Source organism: Petaurus breviceps, unplaced genomic scaffold (assembly GCF_028583685.1).
Source record: "Petaurus breviceps papuanus isolate PSGF00001 unplaced genomic scaffold, PetGlider_PUasm1.0 47, whole genome shotgun sequence".
Taxonomy (NCBI): Eukaryota; Metazoa; Chordata; class Mammalia; order Diprotodontia; family Petauridae; genus Petaurus; species Petaurus breviceps.
In genome coordinates this window covers 811821-830323 of record NW_027186349.1, presented here as the reverse complement: position 1 = coordinate 830323, position 18503 = coordinate 811821, and the positions used below count along the sequence as shown (strand labels likewise).

The window sequence follows — 18503 nt, the reverse complement described above, 5'->3', positions numbered from 1 at the left end:
GGGGTCAATAAAATCCCAAAATACCATTGTAAACTTGGTCATCTTTATCTCTACAGCTTGTTTAGTTTTATTTTGCTCTTCCTCTTGTCTTCATTAATCTTTTAAACTTAAACTCTTTCTCATCTCAATTGTTTGGATGCTAGTTGTGAAACTTACTAGTTGAATAGTGATTGAATAGTGATGGAAAATCTGTCAGTACCCTAGGAAGTGACTAAAGGAGATAGGTCAAGGTGTCTTGAATTTTAGGGTAAATTAATAGCAAGTGAAGAAGAGAAACGAAGAAAGGAACAAGATCCAGCCTCCTAGATGCTTTTCTTCACTTTATTCCAAACCAAACTTTTAATAAAGTAGAACAATTGACTGTGGCTAGGATCACTGTAAAGTTAGCATAAGGTTATAATTTGCAATCAATGAAGTTTGAAGGTAACATAAAATTTTCCCTCTTGCTCACAGGTATTTTCACAAGTAGCGATTTATTCACATAAAAGTCTTAGGATTTAGAGCAATAGAGAGGGAAACTGTAAGAGTGAAACCACTTGGGATAATATGAATTAACTCTTGATTAATCATAAGGTTTTTTCCTTTCTTTCTAAATAGCTATTCTAAGTCCTGACAACATGCCAAATAGCAAAAAATCTTGTCCGTGCATATTATCAGTTAAAGCTATTAGTTACAGAAACTTAAAGCTTAGAAACGCATGTGAAATAAAGATATTTAGGAAAAGAATGGAATATAATGGGATACATTAGTGATACAACATGTATTATATACTTACTGTACATTTTCATTAACTGAGTTTAATTTAGAAAGGATTCTCTGTTGAGAGTCATATGGGGGGGAGCAATCTGTAGCCTCAAGACCACGTGTGGCCTTCTAGGTCCTCGGGTGAGGCCTTTTGTCTGAGTCCAAGTTTTACAGAACAAATTCTTTTATTAAAGGGATTTGTTCTATGAAGTTCAGATTCAGTCAAAGGGCCATACTTGAGACTTAGAGGACCACATGTCTTTGAGATCCATGAATTTGTAACCTCGATATCATGAAACTTTTGGAGATTTGTAAAGTCTATGGATACCTCCTAAGAATAATGCTTTTAAATGCATGAAATAAAAAATAAAGGATTATTTAAAAACACTAATTATATTGAAAAACAAATAATTAAAAAATTCACACATATTGGCTTAAGAATTTTTGTTCTAATCCTAAAATCATATTCAAAGAAAATTATCCACTCAATTTGTGAAACACAAATATCCTAATCAATACTAATATCCCTAGACTTTTTTTTTTATTTTTAATAATATGACACAAGAATGAATTGCAAATATTTTATGGCTTATAGTCATTTCTTTGTGTGTTTCATTATCAGAAATACCTATTAATGCCATTAATATATAGCATTCATTTTGCAAAGTTGTTACTAACAGGTGCCCTATAGTTAGTACCCATAGTAGATGGCTCAGAAAGAGAAAGACCTGGGTTCAAGTTCTGCCTTACTAGGTGAGTAAGTCTAGCTAAAACCATTTAACCTTGATAGGCCAAGTTGCTATCTAGCATTAATCTGCTAAGCCATAGATGGGTCAAGATTTTGGGGAGGTGAGGTAGTTTCCCACTGCTAAAGAAATCACAGAACTTTGATGGGAGAAGTCCACAAGGAAATAAATTCATCTTATATTTAAACATAAAAGTCAAGAATGTCAAATGTATTAATCATCTCATACCTGCAGACATATCACTTTCCCAATACATCCACAAAATTATCCTCTTCAAAGGGCACTATTGCTCTGTTTATCCTGCTTAGCATACGAAAATATCTGATGGAATAAATGCTCTCCTCAAAGTACAAAATTTCAGCCCCTAAGAATTACCTTTCATAAATAGTAGACAGCTGTATAGAGACTAAGACTAGAGATTATCTTGGTTTAGATATGAGCTAACCTTATTTCAGGGAACCAGAAAATTTGGTGACAGCTCTTTCTTTCTACCCTTTCTAACTGCTGAATTTGAATTTGAAGATTCCTAAGAAACTCATTGTATCCTGGATAAATATATATGCACTAATTTGTATTAATAAAGAAATTAAATGGTTATTAAGATTATTTCCAGGCAGTCTTCTCATTCCGTTCACGCTCAGTGGCTGCTTCTTGCTTAAGCAAGGTTTCAGAAGACTCTGCCAACATGCTGTCTCAAATGGAACATGCCATGGAAACTATGATGTTTACATTTCACAAGTTTGCTGGAGACAAAGGCTACTTCATGAAAGAAGATCTAAGAGTTCTCATGGAAAAAGAGTTCCCTGGATTCTTGGAAAACCCAGGAAAACTCTTTAGCTGTAGACAAGATTATGAAAGACCTGGACCAGTGCCGAGATAGCAAAGTGGGTTTCCAGAGTTTCTTTTCACTAATTGCTGGGCTGACCATCGCATGCAATGACTATTTTGTTGTACACATGAAGCAGAAGGGAAAGAAATGAACCCAAGCCAAGGAACTCCTCCCAATCCTGATCCATTGCAGTATCCCAAGTTGTCACTTTCAAGATATTCCCATTTAGCTACCCCTAGGATGAGACAATTGCATGAGCAGACCAGGCCCCTACAATCAATGTAAAAATGAACTCCAGGCTAACAATTTGACAGCTAGGGAGAGAAAATACAAATATATGTCAGATAAGCTTTTGATTTTTTTTATATTATATGCAACCTCTACCCCAACAATAAAAAGAGAAAACATCCTTTTTTAATGTCTAAAAAAAAAGATTATTTCCAAATTGAAAACAATTAGGTATGTTGCAATCCATGTAACATCTCATAAAGACTATCACCATGAAGTCTATCCAGACAATGAAAATCATAACTAGAAAGATGGAGTTAATGCAAGTGCTCATACCTCATCACTACTCTCTGTCCAATTGGAGGGTCAAGGCATAAATTCTAAAACCTCCATTTAAGGAGAGGACTCCACACAGACATCTCATATCCCACACTGCTGTACTCTTTGACTTGCTATAATCTGTAGTCACAAACTCTATAAAGGTCAAAATACAAAACCAGAGATAGTTATTGTTAAGTTCTTCATTCTTGAAGTTAGGAGATTCTGGGTTTTATTACTATATCTTTTACTCCCTGTGTAGGCTTGGACAAATCATGTAACTTCTTATGGTCTTCATTTTTTTTCCCACTCTTGAAATGAGGGTATTGAATGTGTTTGATAAGGCCCCATTGCCTCCTTAACGTTCCATGATGTTTCATTGGTTATACTCTTTTTTTTTTAAAGCAATAGGGGTTAAGTAACTTGCTCAAGGTTACACGGCCAGTTATTTTGGGTGTGGTGCTAAGTATCTGAGCCTGGTTTTGATCCCCAAGTCATCCCGATACTGGGGCCGGTGCTCTTACTTGCTGTGCTACCTGGAAGCCCCTATACACTTTAAAAAAAAATAACTTTGGAAAGTCATAATTTTCCCAATACAAGAACAATAATATGCAGCATCAATAACACCACCAATAATACAAGTTCAAAAGGAATGAATGACAAAACTACTCCAGAAATCTGTTAGGAACATTCAAACATTCACATCAAGACAAATTCTTGGGAGGGCATTTCTTTCACATGAAATCTATGCACAGAGATATAGATATGTAATGTACTCTTAATCTCTCTTACAATTTACCAAAAATCAGTTAACATGAATTAATTTGTTTCAATATTTTTGTTGTTCATTTGTTTTTAGCATTTGTTCAGAAAGATTATTTTGCCGAGAATTTGTAAGAAAATTTTCAGTTCCATTGTTTTATTGCATCATTTTCACAACTGTCTTCATTTGATAAACATGTTGCTTAGGTAAAATATGCTTGTTAATTAAAATTAAAAATGCTTCACTGTAATAATATTGGATACATCTAAAGAAGGCTTTTGGGGCTTGTATCCTTTGACTTGGGATTTTAACGAAATAAATATGCAGTACATTTATGAAGCAAACTAATAAACTCAAGAAAGAAGGATTATGAAAATACAATATGCATATTTTCAAAAGGACCAGTGGTTGCTACAATTAGGGAGAATTCGTTTCACCACTCCCATCAATTAAAAACCAAGATCTCCCCTGGACCAAATCTATACAACCAGTTGTTTAGATAGTTAATGATCTAATTTAAAACCTGCTGTGCTTTTTGTTATTATTTAAAATTACACAGGGAAAAGTTTCATCTCTTCAGGTTAAAGAGTAAATTTGTTACTTTAGAAATACTAATATAATGAGCCCACGGCAGAAAAGACATAGAATGAAATACAGAATGATAAGATATGCAAGAACATCTAAGTAATGATAAAATCATTGATTTAAAACATTAAAGAATGAAAGAAAATACAAAGTAAATTAAATATGTGGGATGACTGATGTTACACATTTTTGTGCCCCAAATATTAAATATGAATGATCAAAAATCAATGCTACTGGCATTACAGTTTTACTAGGTGGGCTATGCAGATTTTAGACATGGATCTGATACATGAGGTTGCTTGAGTAGGTTATTTCACTTACTTGCCATCAGTTTTTTGTTTTTTCATCTAAAGTGAGTAGGACTGTTCACATTTATCTACCCAATTATTGAAGTGTGCAATGAAGGTCAGAGATATAGAGAAATTCTTTGTGGACACTCAGTTTTTGTTACTATAATGAATGTGATGTATAACTTAACATGACCCCTGTCCTACCTCCATCCTGTAAGAAGAAAGACAATCCAACAGCCAAAGGAGATCCAGTAACTCATGACTGTTCCTTGTATGCTACAGACTAAATAATAACAATTGCTGTGGCACTCAATTACACTGACTTTTAGCTCTGTTCATCCTACCATCCTATGGGATGGTACTCTTTGTATCTACTGAGGTTAAGGAGATCAGAACTGTGCCATTCAGATATATATCTGAGTAATTTTTCATTCCTGTTCCTACCATACTGAAATGGCTTTACAAGCTAAGCCCTAGAATCCATTGTATGTGAATTAATAGCCTAGGTACTCATGTGTGGGTGGCCCTGAATGTTTCCTTCTCATCACAAACCCTAGTCAACATTCACTCTAAAACTAATATGCTTTTAGGTATCTGTAATGGAAATGCAAATTTAAAGATCTCCCCTGCCCTTAGGCCCTTTGATAGGCTTAAGAGACCCTGAGAACCTTCCTTGATTTGAAAATATACTCTGCCTCCTAATAGGCTGAATGTGGTCACATGGAGCCTGTGGCAGGAGGCTTGGTTTTCAGAAATGCCCACACCTTGATGCTGTGTGACTGGGCAGTGGGTCAAGAGGGTGGTTACATTCTCTAACCCAGGAGAAGGCTATATAATCCCTGATGTGAGGCTTTGCTTTGGGGCTCACTTTGAGAAGTATTCTGTGATTTGATCTGATGAGACGCTGGGAAGCCATTGCCGAGAGCCCCCCGGCTTTGAAAAACCCAAATGTTGATTTGGTATGGATGTAATGGCTGGACATTTTGGAAACCTGTCTACTTGATCTGTTTCTCTGTCTTGATAATTCTGTCTGTATACTCTGAAGTTTGGGGTGCTGACCTTTTCCCCCTGAACTAGGTAAAGGATACATATTTGACTGATTAAAGTTAACCTATTTTGAGTTGCTTTCCTTTAACAAAGCAGATCCAAGAACCTGTGTTGGCAGTCACCCTGGGGACGCTGGGGTGCTTGCTGCTATGGTATCTGAATTAGGATCAACTTGAACACTTCTAAAAGTCACATCTGAACATACCCACAAAGTACTCATTCTTCACCCAGCTTCCACGATTCATTCCCTCTCTTATCAAAGACTTGTCAGTCATTTAACACACATTTATTTGGCTCTTACTAGGTGCTGCACATTGTGCTAAGCAATGAAGCTACAAAGTCTGATAAAAATACTTCATATCTCCATGATCTAAGAGTGTAGAATACTCCATTCAAGTGCTCCAGTGTTTCACAACCAATTTGCTTTTTCTAATCTGCTATGGCAGTGCTGTCCAAGTAAAATAAAAATGGCAGCCACTAATTGGTATATAAGGATATCTGTGTGCTATATATCAATGGAATTTTATTTTATTTTTTACTTTTTGGAGGGAGAAGGTAGGGCAATTGGGGGTAAGTGACTTACCCTAAGTCACCAGCTAGTTTTTTCTGTTAAGTGTCTTATGCCACATTTGAACTCAAGGTCCTTCTGACTCCAGCGCCAGTACTGTATTCACTGTGCCACGTAGCCACCCCTTGATTGAATTTTAAAATATAATGTTACCTATGTTTTCTTGTATTTTTATTTTGTTAAATATTTTCCAATTATATTTTAATCTGGGTTGGCCAAGCTTAGGAGTGCTGTAGTCTACAGTATCATGCTTAATATCTAAGAGCTATGGACCAGAAAAATAAACCATATTTTTAACCATAATGAGTGTTTAGTATGGAGCTGAAATATAAAGTTCCCTAATTAGTGAGTTATCACTGTATAAAACTATCAACCTCAGTCCCATAATCTACCCACAACTTACAGAATCATTTTTAGTTTAAGATGTCTTTGCACCAAGTGCAAATTTAACTTAAATGAGGCAACATTACAACAGAAGTTGAGAGGTTTATTGTACTTCACTGATTCTTGGTTTCCTATAAACACCTTTATCAATATTTGCATTTCAAAATTAGTATGCTGTCCTATGCTAGCTAGCACTCTGGGAATCTTTGCTTTTTTGTTCCAGAAACAAAAGCCAACCAAACATCATTTCAAGGGAGAGCCATTTGGCAATGTTAGTTTTTATTTCTTTTTAATTGTTTGTAATGTTCAACATGGATACACTTCTATGTTAAATTCTCAGCACTTCTGCAAATTTTAACAGTGTGAGAGTTAAGACAGCTGTGCATAAAGGCACAAAAGACATGTTTCTAAAGAAAGGAATGCCAGCATCTACTCTTGGTAACTAACTGAAATTCTTTCCAAAGGTCTTCCCATCCCATGTTCTTTAATTTCAGCAATTATTCAACTCTAACTTTAAACAAAAAGCTTCTTTAGTAAGAATTCAATGTGATCTATTAAGACTGTCTTATAACATCAATGGTAACTGTCATTGTTTTTCTTGGGTAAATGAAAAAGGTTTTATCATTATTTCTTGAACCAAACATTGGTGTCCTAAGCAATTATGAAGCAATGAGTGACTAAATTCTGTTTGATGTCATTCTTTTCCTTGCTGTTATATGCAGCCTGTAACCAAATTCCTGAAAGAAAAATCTAATTCCATATAAGCAAAATGTAGTGTTTGGGGATTATTTTCCTAATTGAAAACAACAAAAGCAACTACAAACCACAAATTTGTTCATAGGATATTGTATCTGGAAAGAGCCTAAGGGATTAAATAATCCAGTGTTATTTTACAGCTAAAAATTATGATATTCAGAGATCAATTTTGATCCATGCACTTTTTTCAATTTTTTTAAACATTTATATTTAAAGTTTTGAGTTCCAAAATTCAGTCATTCCTGAAAAGATTAGTGATCAGATATAGGTTATTCATGTGCAATTACATAAAACATTGCCATATTAGTTGTTTTGTATAAGAAGACTCAAAAAAATGAAAGTAGCATGCTTCACTCTATATTCAATTATTTCCAGTTCTTTCTCTGGAGGTCGGTAGTATGCTTCATCATTAGTGTTTTGGGATTATCTTGGATCATTGTATTGCTGAGAATAGTTAGGTCATTCACAATTCTTCATTAAACAATATTACTTTACTGTATGCTACATCTTTCTGTTGACTTCACTTCACTATCAGTCTTTTCAGGTTTTTTTTTTTTCTGAAATCACTCTACTTGTTGGTTTCTTATACCACAATAATACTGCATCAAAATCATATACTTGTTTATGGCTTCTTTGGCAATTCACCACTAGATGGGCATCCTCTTGATTTCCAATTATTAATCACCACAACAAAAAGTTTCAATAAGTATTTTTATTATACAAATACATTCTTTTCCTTTGTTCAGATGTCTTTGGGATATAGACCTAGTAGTGGTATTGCTGGAAGAAGGGGTACACACAGTTTTATAGCCCTTTGGGAATAGTTCCAAATTGTGAATCAGAGCAGTTGGAACTCCACCAATAGTACATTAGTGTCTCAGTTTTCCCATATCCCCTCTGATATCCAATATTTTCCTTTATTTTTGTTATAATAGCCACTCTGATAGGTATGAAGTGGCACCTCAGAGTTGTTTTTATTTGCATTTCTCTGATCGATAGTGATTTAGAGTATTTTTTTTCATATGAATATAGATAGCTTGGATATCTTCATCAGAAAACTGCCTGTTCATATCTTTTGAACATTTCTCAATTGGGGAATGACTGGTATTTCATAAATTTGATTCAGCTCTTTATATATTTGATAAATGAAGCCTTTATCAAAGATACATGCTACAAAATTTTCCCTCAGTTTGCTGCTTTCTTTATAATTTTGGTTGCATTGGTTTTGTTTGTGCAAAAAACTTTTAAATTTTATATAATCAAAATTGTCTACTTTAATGTTCTCTATAACTTTTTCCATCCTAAATTTTTCTTCAATCATAAATTTGACAGATAAGCTATTCCATGTTCTCTTACTTCACTTATTGTATCACCATTTATTTGTAAAACATGTACCCATTTTGATATATTTTTGGTATACAGTAGGAGATGTAGGTCTATACCTAGTTTCTGTCATATTGTTTTTAAGATTTACCAGCAGATTTTGTCAGATAATGATTTTTTTGTTCCAAAAGGTTTGATCTTTGTGTTTATCACACACACACACACACACACACACACACACACACAAATACTATGATGCTTATTATAATGTAATTTGTATCTAATCATTCCATTGATCCACCACTCTATTTGTTAACAAGTACCAGATCATTTTGACAGTTACCATTTTATGATACAGTTTGAGACCTGGCACAACTACACCCACATCTTTCACATCTTTTCTCCTGTAATTCCTTTGATGCACTTGAGTTTTGTTCTTCCAGATGAATTTTATTATTTTTTCTAGTTTTATATTTTTTATTTTGATTTGTATGATACTGAAAAAACAGACTGATTTAGGTAGAATTGTCATTTTTTATTATATTGGTTCAGCCTACCTATGAGCAATTAATATTTTTCCAACTGTTTAGATCTGATTTCATTTACATGAAAAGCACTTTATAGTTGTGTTCATATAGTTGGCGGGTTTGTCTTGGCAGGTAGACCATTTCATTTTGTATGGAGTTATTTTAAATGGAATTTCTCTTTCTATAATCTATAGATTTTCTAATGGTTGATGTGGGTTTATTTTGTATCCTGCAACTTTGCTAAGCGGTTACTAATTTTGAGTAGTTTTTTTAGTTGATTTTCTGAGTATAACATCAGATTATGTGCAAAGAGGGATAGGAAAAACTAATTCTTTTTTTTCTCTTATTGCTACTACTAGCATGTCTAGTACATACTGCTAAAACTAGTATGTCTAGTACAATATCAAATAATGGAGGTGATAATGGGCATTTTGCTTCATCCCTGATCCTATTAGGAGTCTTCTAGTTCATCCCTATTAAAGATTATGCTTGCTGAAGGGTTTGGCTAAATATTACTTATCATTTTAAGGTAAGCTCCATTTATCCTTATTCTCCCTGGTGTTTTTAATAGAAATTCTTGCTGTATTTTGTCAAAGGCTTTTTTCTGCATCTATCGAGATAATCATATGATTTCTGTTCATTTTGTTACTGGTCAGTTAAGTTTGATAGTTTTCCTAATATTGAATCTGTCCTTCATTCTTGTATATATCCCAACTGGTCATAGTGTATGATCCTCATCATAAATTTTTGTATCACTTTGCTAGCATTATATTTAAAATGTTTGCATCATTAGGGAAATTGGTCTATAATTTTCTTTCTTTGTTTGGCTCTTTCTGATTTGAGTATCAAGACCATATTTGGGCCATAAAAGGAATTTGGTGGTACTCCTTCTTCACCTATTATTCCAAATAATTTACATAGTATTGACATTAATTGTTCTTTAAATATGTGGTAGAATTTCCTTGTGAATGCATTTGTTACTGGGGTTTTTTTTCTTAGAAATTTCATGGATCACTTTTTCAATTTCTTTTTCTAAGCCTGGGTTATTTAAGTATTTATTTTTTCTTCTGTTTACCTGGATAATTTGCATTTTTTTGTATATATCCATTCATTTCATTTAGATTGTCAAATTTATTGGAATATTATTGTATAAAATAACTCCTAACAATTGTATTAATTTTCGGTTCATTGGTGGTGATTTTGCCCCTTTCATTTTTGATACTAGTAATTTGGTTTCCTTCTTCCCTTTTTTAAATCAAATTAACCAATGGTTTATCTATTTTATTGCATTCTTTTTTCATAAAACTAGCTTCTAGTTTTATTTATCTTCAATGGTTCTCTTACTTTCCATTTTTTATTAATCTCTCCTTTGATTTTCAGGATTTCCAATTTGGTGTGCAATTTGGAATTTTAAATTTCTTCTTTTTCTAATTTCTTTCTTTTTTAGTTGCATGACCATTCATTGAATTGCTTTTTCTACATTTTATTGATGAAAGCAACTATAGATACAAATTTTCCTCTAAGTACATCTTTGGCTGAATCCCATGATTTTTTGTATGTTTTTTTTTCATCATTGTCATTTCTTTAATGAAATTATCAATTGTTTCTATGATTTGTTCTTTGACCCACTTGGTTTTGTTTTTTTTAGGATCAGATTATTTAATTCTAAATTAATTTTTAATCCTTTTTTTCATAGTCCATTATTGAAAGTAATTTTTACTGCATTATGATCTTAAAAAGATGTTTACCATTTCTGCTTTTCCATATTTGGTTATGAGGATTTTATGTTAATTTTTGTTTAGGTGCCATGTATTGCTGAAAAAAAGTCTAATCCTTTCTAGCCCCATTCAGTGTTTTCCAGAGACGTGTCATATCTAAATTTTTGAGAAATTTATTTACCTCCTTAACTTTTTTCTTGTTTATTTTTTCTTCACATTTATCTAGTTCTGAGAGGGAAAAGTTGAGGACCCTCCACTAGTATAGTCTTATTGTCTATTTCCTCCTATAACTCATTCATCTTCTTTAAAAAAATTAGATGCTATACCATTTGGTGCATATTTGCTTAGTATTGATATGACTCCATTGTTTACGGTACCTTTCAGCAAGATTGAGTTTCCTTCTTTATCTCTTTAATTAGATCTATTTTTGCTTTTGTTTTGTCTGAGATCATGTTTGCTACTCCTGCTTTCTTTGCTTCAGCTGAAGCATAAAAGATGCTGCATCAATCCCTTACTTTACCTTGTGTGTATCTCTCTGCTTCATATGTGTTTCTTGTAAACAACATGCTGTAGGATTCTGGTTTTCAATACATCCTGCTATCTACTTCAGTATTATGGGTGAGTTCATCCCATTCACATTTATAGTTATGATAACTGAATGTGTATTTCCCTCCATGATATTTTTTTGATTGCTTGTCCCCCTTTCTCTCTTATACCCCACCCTTTCCCACCTCATACATCTTTTGGTTCTGATCACCACCTTCCCTAATATTCCCTGCCTTTTATCAGTCCCACCTTCCCTTTCTATTATCCTAATCCCTTTCACTTTCTTATAAGGTAAGATAGATTTCTATGTCCAAGTGTTTGCTATTCTCTCTTTGATCCAATTGTGAGGAGAGTAAGGTTTGCTTTGTCCTCCATTCCCCCATCTTCCCCTCCATTATAATAGCTCTTTCATACCTCTTTTATGTGGAATAATTTACTCTATTCAATCATTCCCCTCCTTCTTCTTGTGGTACATTTTTTTCACTTCTTTGACACTCACCCTATATCCATATGATCTATCTACATATACTCCTTTTAATTGCTCTTATAGTAAGACAATTGTTAAGAATTACATATATTATCTTGCCATAAAGAAATATAAAACATTTAACCTTATTGATTTTCTTACACTTTTTGTTTACCTGTCTCTTTTTTACCTTTTTATGTTTCCCTTGAACCTTGTATTTGGAGGTCAGTTTTTTATTTAGCTGTCATTTAATTAGAAATGCTTACAAGTCCTCTGTTTCATTAAACATCCATATTTTCCCCTTAATGATTATATTCAGTTTGCTGGGTGATTCTTGATTATAATCCTAACTCCTTTGCCTTCCAGTATATGACATTCTAAGACCTCTTTATGGAAATTGCCAAATCCTGTGTATTCCTGACTGTAGCTCCATGATATTTAATTTTTTTAGGGGTTCCTAAAATGCTTTCTCCTTTATTTGTGAGCTATGGAATTTGGCTATGATGTTCTTAAGAGTTTTCATTCTGGGATCTCTTTCAGGCAGTGATCAGCAGAATCTTTCAATTTCTATTGTCCCCTGGTTATAATATATCAGGGCAGTTTTCTTTTATAATTTCTTGAAAGATATTGACAGACTTTTTCTTTTTTCCATATAGTCTAATAATACTTTTATTATCTCTCCTGAATCTATTTTCTAGGACAGTTATTTTTTCAAAGAGAAATTTCACATTTTCTTCTATTTTTATTTTTTTTTATTTTGTTTTCTTGTATCTTGATATCTCTTAGGGTCATTAGTTTCCACTTGTCCGATATAATTTTTAAGGTATTACTGTCTATAGTGAGCTTTTGTACTTCCTTTTACATTTGGCCAATTCTATCTTTTAGGGAGTGATTTTTATCAATAAATATCTGTGTGGGTGTGTATGTGTGTTTTCCCATGCTATCTACTCTTTTTCATGATTGTCTTCCATTGCTCTCATTTCTTTTCCCAATTTATATTCTACTTCTTTAATTTACTTTTAAAAATTCTTTTAAAAAACCCTTTAAGGAATTCTTTTTGTGTCTGAGAACAAATTACATTTTCCTTGAGGCTTCATTCACATATAGCCATTTTGATTCTATTGACCTTTTTTAAGTTTAAGCCTTGATCACCACGATAAGTTTTTATACTCAAGTTTTTTATTGTGTTTTTTGCTGTTTTTTTCTACCTTTTTTGTGACTTGATGTTTTTACCTGAGAGTTGGGCTCTGGTCCTCCACTGTCCTTAGTTTGTTTCATGTGTGCGCTGGGGCTCTGGGTCTTACTGCTGGCTTTCACTGGACTTCAGGGCTTAACTGCTTGCTCTCTCTAGAAGGTAGGCTTTCCTTTTGCTTGTACTGAGGGGATAAGGTGGGGTTGGGGATGGGGGAACCTTCCTATTAGTCATTTCTTGGTGTAGGCTTTTCTGCTGCCTGCTCCAAGGGTGGTGCCTTGCTGCTGGGTTGCTATGGTTACAGAGTCTTTCTGGTGACTGGCCCTAGAGGAGGGAACTTGTTGCTGGTCTGCCCCAGGGATGTGGACCTGCTGCTGGTTCACAATGGAATAAGGATCTCTCTGCTGGTAGGCCCCAGGGGTGGAGTCTCACTGTTGGCCAGCCCCAGGGCAAGACTTCACTACTGGTCAGCAATGGACTCCAGATATTACTGGTGGCTTGTGCTAGGGGTGGGGACACTGGGGTGAAGCCTTGCTGTGCTGTACAGAGTGCTGGTTTGGAGCAGAGTGGGAACACACTGATGGATTTCTTCAGACTTGGAGGGCTACTTCCAGGCCCCCTGCTGTGACATTGGCTGCTGTTTCTATTCTTGGACCTTATTTCCTTCCCACACTACTGGGACATACTTTTGTTGAAGGGCTAATGAGCTGCTTCCTGCTCCTAGACCAATACTGAAGCAGTTTTCTAATTGTCTGGAGGGGAATTTGGGAAGGCTTCTGGGGGTTCCTTCCTCACTCTGCTATCTTGGCACCAGAAGTTATATATAGTTATTTAATGATAGAGTCTGGATTAGAACCCACACAGTATTTTATTTGTGGTATAAGAAAGACCTTGGCTTGAATCTTGTATTGATATTTTGAATCTTGAATTTTTGATATTTATTAGCTGTATGAACCAAGAAAAGTCACTAAAATTTTCTGAGCCTCAGTTTCCTCATGTTTAAAATATTAGTAATAATACTTGTGAATAATATTGCTGGGTTCTCCTTTCTTCCTCCATTCTAATATCCTCTTCAATTTTATGAATCAGTAAATAGCATTTATATTCACAGTTATGATAAGAAACTGTGTTTTTCTTTCATTTTTATTCATTCATTTATCTAGGGCCTTGTTGTAGAATCAGATTCTGGCAGCCTGAGATGATTCATAGATTTCCCAAGAAAGATCACACACTAGTTCACTATCAATTTTTTATTTGAATGGAATTTAAAAAAAAAACAACAATAACAAAAGCTTAAATCTCATGACTGTTCTCTTTGGTTAGTTATTTTAGTTATGTTATAGGGGAACCTTCATCCTTGAGGCCACATGTGGCCCTCTAGGTCCTCAAGGGTTGTCCTTTGACTGGATCCAAACTTCACAGAAAAAATCCCCTTAATAAAAGGATTTGTTCTGTAAAACTTGGACTCAGTCAAAAGACCATACCCAAGGACTTAAAAGGACACAGGATCCCCAATCCCTGTTTTAAATCCTCAAGTCCCCCTGAGGTCTTAATTAGAGAATAAAAGAATGAAAAGACTAACAAATGAAACAACAGAACATAAAGCAAAACAAAAATAAAGTCAAACTAAAAAGTTGTTCCATGATATTTTAATGGAGCAAGGAAGGAGAGACTGAGAAAAGCACTGATTTTTGCTAATTTCAAAATAACTGCTGGGGAACCCAGGTAAACAAAAGTGGCAGCAGTAGCATATATAAATAAAGTGTAACTGGGTTATACCTTGTGACAATTGGATGCATGAAATATGAGAATCATCATAAGTATTATAGATCTGTAGTTTTGCAATCTTTTACACCTATTAATAAAGTATATCTTTAGTATTCAATCAGGTAAATTATGTCAGTTGAGAAAATTAAAGAATAGTTATATAAATTATATTTAAAAAAACCTAAACAGCAAACAAGTAAAGCAAAGAAGTCCTTCCCCTTCCCCTATACTCATGATAACATTTTGAAAGATGAACAAATGTTTCATTTTACCACTAAAGGATCTTAAAATGTTTCAGTGAATTCCTTTTTCTTTGACAGTCCTAAAACTAACCCCAGAGAACTTGGCCTCTAGATTTCTGGAAGACTAAGTGACAATCCCCCACAAGATTTGTTTTATGGCCTGTATTTCAAGTTTTCCAGTGAACAAACTGTCCACTTTTCATAACCCCTTCTCAAAAGTTATATCTGTTCATTTAAACAGAATTTTCCCTCTGAGAAAATGGGTTAATTTCAACAGTAATAAAGCAAACAAAAGGGTTTTTTTCTTCTTCTAAAGTTAAAAGCATAGGCCCCAATTACAAAATGAGTATGAAGTCTTAGCTTAAGTACATTAATGTTCATAAATAGAGAATATTTCAAAAATACAAGAGCTGGCAAAGTAAAATAGAAAAGCCTAGTTATTTAGAAAGACAGAATAGAGAAAAATCAAAATTCTTTGATTCAATGAAATTTATTATGTGCCAAATTTATTATGATGCTGAGACCTGGTGACTCACTGGGGAAATGATGCTATATTCAGGGGATACAATACCAATTAATAACAAGATTTTTTTTAACTGTATACAATTCACTTGTGAGGGGTGACTCCCTCACAAAAAGGCATACAAGTGTAACTTTTTCACCTGTCCCTAAAATATTACATTTTCCCAAATAGGAATTAATAGATGGCCAAAGGATATAAAGAGGCAGTTCTCAAGGTAAAAAAACAGCCATATGAAATACTCAAAATCACAAATTATTAGAGAAATACAAACAAAAGCAACTCTTGAGCTTCCATCCCACAACCATCATATTTGTGACAAATGACAAACAAAACAAAACATTGGTAGGGCTATGGGAAAACAGGCACTTGTTGGCAGACCTCAGAATTCTCCCAGACATTCTGGAAAACAAATAGGAATTTTACTCCCAAAGTTTCTTAATTGTACAACATTTGGCCCAGCAATAACTCCACTGGGACTATACTCCAAGAGCATCTCCCTGAAAATATGAAAGATAAAGGGAAATCGCCCACATGTACAAAAAGAATATTCATTCTATTTTTTTTTTTTTTTGTAATGGCAAAACACAGAATCTGAGGGGGATGTTAAAATGACTAGGGGAAAAATAAACAATGCATTTGAAACTAATGGTAGCTATATTATGGTGTAATGTATTATAAGGTTTTCTAAACTTATTCTACGCTGATACAGATTGATAGTAACAGAACAATAAAATTAATTTATACTATAATAAGAACTTTGTGAAAAAAAAAAACAATATTAGCATATTTAAGAACTCTGATCAGCACAATGACCAGTGAAGATTCCATGGGACTAGCAAAGAGAAAGCAAACTATATGCAGAGTTGATAGACTTAAAATGAAAAGTGAGGGACACTTTGTATGTGGCTGAATACAGGCAATTTATTTTGTGACTCTGCATTTTTTTAACGAGGAATTAAGGGAAAGAAGATGAATTTGCTAATTTCTTTTAAAAATTACAAAAAAGTTCAATTCAATTATGCTAGTTGCCAGGAGTAGTAAAAAAAAAAAGTTGCTGTTTTTGAGGAGCCTTTATTAAATTGTGGGAGTGAGAGAAATCAGGACAATATTAGAAATTTTAAAGGTAGCTGGCTCTGGAAAAAGCTCATTTAGGGGATGGCAGTTGAGCTGATCCTTAAAGAGATGTGTTCTGTTTTGTTTTACTTCCCTATGAGGTAAAGGTAAGGAGGAAATGGATTCTAGGCATGGGAAACAGAGCAAGATCACACACTCATCCTACTTCATGCTACAGCCTTCCCCTCTGAGATTGTCTCCAATTTATTCTGAATACAACTTGTTTGCAGGTTGTCTCCTCCATTATTCTGTGAGTTTCTTGAGAAATGGAACAATGTTTTGGGTTTGTTTGTTTGGCTTTTTTTTTTTTTTTTGTACTCTGAGCTCTTAGCTCAGGGCCTCAGTGATAAACATTTTTTGTCTGACTGAATGACAACCCAAGGAGGTTCAGGAAAGCCCTCATGTAAAGGTTGGCTAGGAAGGTAGAAGTGAAAAAAGTATTATTCTAGACACAAGAGGCCACTTGTGTAAAGACATAGAGGTAGAGAATATGTACAAGGAAGAGACAGTGAATCAGATTCATTGGAATACAGTATATAAGGTAATATGAGATAAGACATGAAAAATAGCTCTAGAAACCTTTAAATTCCAGACTGAGGATCTTATGGACTGTTTTTATACTACAGTCAATAGGAAGTTATTCAAAATTTGGCTTTGAGTACATATAATGTATGTGAGGGGCAGCACTTAACACCTTAGGTCAGGTCTGCCTTTCAGAAATATCAGTTTGGCAGAGAGACAAATGGGGAAGCTATTGCAACATTCCTGTTATAAGGTGATGTGGTCCTAAATTAGAGTAGAGGCTGAGTAGACAGAATGCATATAATGGAATGCCACCAAAGTGAGATTTGTTGTAGAAACGGGTTAAATACTTGACAAATGATGGTGATTAAAGGGGATATATTTGCCAAAAATGGCTCCAACATTGTGAATCTGGATGATCAGAAGAATGATGGTGAACAGAAGGGAGAAAGCTTAGGGGAGAGTTGGTTTGGGGAAGGGATATATTGATTTCTCTTTTAGGCTACATGATTTTGAGATGCCTGTGAAACATCCAAGTGGAAATGTCCAGTAGGTAGTTGGTAATGCAAGACTGGAGTTGGAGGTAAAGACTAGGGAACATAGTTTCTATAGATAATTCACCTATACCAGACAAGATTTAAAGGGCAGGATTAAATAAAGAATAAATTATTCTTCAGATAACCGAGATAACTTATGTACCTTTTGGCAGATGACTAACAATGAAACTCCAAGGTATTTCACTATTTTCTGAAGTAATATCAGCAAATTGATTTGCATAATCAGTCCAACCAAAGGGTCATACTATCCTTTGCTTCTATATTCCAAAAAAGTTAATGAGGGCTGGAGCAGTAATGAAAGCTCTACAGTAGTAGTATTTGCCTTAAGTGCCCATAAGACTAATAGTTTAACAAATTAACAAATATTTTGTCTACCTGAACCCTGACTCTTCTCCCTACACATACACACAGAGCTTATTAAAAGTATTTTTCTTAGTACATCCTGTTTTGTGAACCACAACCATTTCCATTTATGACTACTCTTGTAAAATCTCACCCTTATAAAATAGAAAAGTTGTTAAGCAAAACAAAGTGACATAGAAATAGAGTCTGAACTCATAAGGAGAATTCTGTAACTAAAGTCCTCTATGTCTCTACCAAATGAAGTTTAAAAATAAACTCTGTCAGGAAGTAATGCATAGTTTAAACCCCAGGCCTCTACTCTATCTGCTGTTGGACTTTATGGTGTTGCCTGGTATTTACTTTGCTTTTATTTCAGATACCACCTTTCAACTCTGGCCTTGTCCTAC

General features: G+C 34.2%; 1 protein-coding gene and 1 pseudogene across 1 annotated transcript in view; one reads left to right on the top strand and one right to left on the bottom strand.

The window, feature by feature from the left end:
- CDH12 (cadherin 12) overlaps positions 1-18503 on the bottom strand; it is a 1453320-nt gene that overhangs the window by 1062963 nt on the left and 371854 nt on the right. The window lies entirely within an intron of this gene.
- On the top strand, positions 2084-2748 carry LOC138171744 (protein S100-A10 pseudogene; annotated as a pseudogene).